This window comes from Austrofundulus limnaeus, unplaced genomic scaffold (assembly GCF_001266775.1).
Source record: "Austrofundulus limnaeus strain Quisiro unplaced genomic scaffold, Austrofundulus_limnaeus-1.0 Scaffold69, whole genome shotgun sequence".
In the NCBI taxonomy this organism is placed as follows: Eukaryota; Metazoa; Chordata; class Actinopteri; order Cyprinodontiformes; family Rivulidae; genus Austrofundulus; species Austrofundulus limnaeus.
In genome coordinates this window covers 1918108-1921266 of record NW_013952471.1, presented here as the reverse complement: position 1 = coordinate 1921266, position 3159 = coordinate 1918108, and positions in this window count along the sequence as shown.

Genomic DNA, 3159 nt, shown 5'->3' with positions numbered 1-3159 from the left:
GAGAAGAACCCGTCCAGAAGACCTATATAATTTTTTTCTTTTTGATTTTTTACCTGGATTACTGAGATGTATCAGGACTTGTTTAAGAGATGTTTTCTGGCCAGGGGGGTAAATGTTACAATATGTAGTGAATTAGTATTATTGAAGTGGTCAACAAGAATGATCTAATAATTCACATGTTTCACAGTATTTGTTGTTTCAAACACATTTGCAAAAACAGCTAAAGATGGCCTTTTTCAATTGTGGGTACAAAGAAAAAAAATCTCGTATTAGTTTTGGTCAATAGTGAATGTCAGCATTTTAAGTGAGGAAGTAATTCAACWTTTAGTGCTCYGACTATTTGTTGGAGAAGACCRTCAGCTACTACCACACCAAATTTCAACTTATTATCTGTAAGACTGGCTGAGTTACAGCTCTTTTTGTGTTTGCTGTGGTCACTTAGCTGTGATGACCATCTTTAAAGGTGTCAACCACAGAAGCTAAAGTTTTGTAGATATACATCCAATAATCACTTTCTGAAAGTTTCYTTAAAATACATRTAGTGGTTCATGAGATATTTTGCTAACAGACAAGCAAACACGCAGAGGCAAAATCAAAAACCATTTATTTGTCTTCAGCAACTGGCAGTTGTTTAAATCAGGGTGTTTGTGTGAGCCGAACACGTGGTCATTCAAGGCTGAGTGACATCTCCGTCTGTTTCCATGGAGATCCACTCAGACCCGGACCAGGAGCTCATAATTAACCCCGTCTGCCCGTGTTCAGCACCCATAGACCCCCGTGGGTCTCCTGCTGAGCTCGCTTCACTCAAGATTTTCAAATTCCACCGCTCTCATGCCAATCAAGAACTGATGCAGGATTTTTCTCAGCCAGAGTTATTTTTTTTTCTTTTTCCTCAAATGACTCTGTAACCCCGCAGCAGGCGTGCAGGTTAAAGAAAAGCTGTTTTTGTCTCATCTCGTCTTGTTGTTTTAGAACTCGTTCGCGGTCTCAAACTATTTTTATCGTGGAACAAAAACCGAACACGAACAAAGTTTATCTCAGCGGGGACGTCTTTACCGCCGAGAAGATTACACTCTTTAGTGTAGCAGAGAAGAAGTGACTCACAGGTTCTGATTTTCACTTTATTTCTTTTAAAGATCGTAAAAAAAAAAGACGGCCTCAGCTCCTCGTCTTGGAGGAACTGTTGCACAGGTATGATTTTTAAAATCTGATACAGAAACAGAGGAAATGCTTCACCTCTGGGTTTAGAAATGTAATCATAATTTTAACTTTAAGGGCAAACAAAAAGTCATCAGCTTCATTTTTGCAAMTTGAACTCAAATCAGTCCCTTACCTCCTGAAGGTTATTGGGGTTCTTTGGTCTGGTCCACATAAAATGTTTTGTCCTTTTTTGTTCATTTTTTTAACAGCAACAAGCTTCACTACTACTTTGTTAAAAACTCTTTATCACCAGCAGCATCTTTATTTTTTTTAAAAATAAAACATGGTAGTCTGAAGCAAAAGCTGATTGAATCCCAGTGTTTTTCCTTCTGTTGCAGTTGCAGTGATCGAACACTAGAGGGCAGTGATTAATCAGTAAAATGGAGCAGAACTGCAGCTCATCTTTGCAGGTGACATTGGGAGACGCTGTGTATCAAGGAATCAGCTCTCTGGTTTAAAAAAAAGAATGCAGATCTGATTGTTTCCTTCAGTTCACACCTAGTTTAGGTTTTCATATAAATACATTGGATTCTCCCCACTGTCTTATGCAAATACAGCCTGAACAATACACCCCATGTGATCAGGCTGCCTTCGAATCTCCACAATCTATTGGGGAATAAAACACCAGAAAACCCCTCAGAATGAATTTTTATTTTATTCTTTATTCGACCCCCTTATATTTCTCTTGAACCTCCAGCAACATGAACTTTCTCTTTCAGCCTTCTTAAAAAAATAAAATAAAAATGTATTCCCAAATTTCAATCTCACCCCCGAAGATAGATGGTATTGGATGAGCCTGCCTAAGGCAACTTTTAATTTATTTACACAGCTGTGGAGCGTTTGTGAATTCATTCGGCTCTGAAAACTCATTTTATGTCCTCTTCTTTTGACACACCTGGTATTAAAATGCTTCCCTGAAACTATAATCCTCTTTTTTGTGTAATTGGAATAAAAATGTGTACCCTTCAGGCTGAGGGATGATCYTACTTTGTAACTATGCTCTGGCTTATTAAAAAGGCACATCCAGATTAAAAAAAAAATCTTAGGCTGGAGATTCTTTTAAATGCGTGGATGATGGAATTTCAGGAGCTGCAGAGCTCGGAGAGCGCAGGTAATGATACAGATCAGCTTTGTCTGCAGGCCTGATATGAGCAACAACAGAAACAAAGCTGCCTGAGAGCTAATGAATAATGCTTCACAGCTTCTGTTATTTAGCACATTTTGAGGCCTTGTAAGGTTGGTACTTTTCAAAGATGACCTGAGACTARGGGGCACCAAGTGTAAAATAAAATGTTTATAAATGTCACTAACACATTTTCATTATTTAGCTCACTTTCTGAGAAATTGTATTTTCTAACATTTTATTATTTACATTTTACATTTTTTTAACTAAATGTTAAATTTAACTTCCATGCGTCCTCATATGCAGACACTGCATTCTTGCCTCTCTACCCATGATGCATTTTTTTCAACTTTAACCCGTTGGCCTCATTAATAGACACTACCAGCATCCTCTAGTGGTCCTGTGACATTATTACAGTCATAGGGTCATAGAGACTATAATTTCATTATTAARTGTCATGAGGTTGGATAAACCTGCAAAGTTCACAAGTGTAAAAAGTTCTTACAAGTGGTACATTTGTTCAACCAATTAAAGGGGCAATATTATGTTTTTCAGGCATATATTCAAATTCTGTACCATAATAAAGTAATTCTGTCACCTTCAGTTTTTATTAAAATGCTGTTAGAAATTATAATTGTCTTCTCATCATATCTGTTTCTAAATGCCTTGAAGTTGGCCTCCATCTCTTTAAGAACCTCCTTCCACTTCTGTCCCACCCGTTTCAGAATGGGGCGGGTGTGTGTGTGGCTGTTTCTCAATTCAGGGGCTGGGTCCTCATGAGTGTGCATTTATCGGCCGCGTACGTCATTGCCCCGCGCGGAGGACTGTCCCAATTC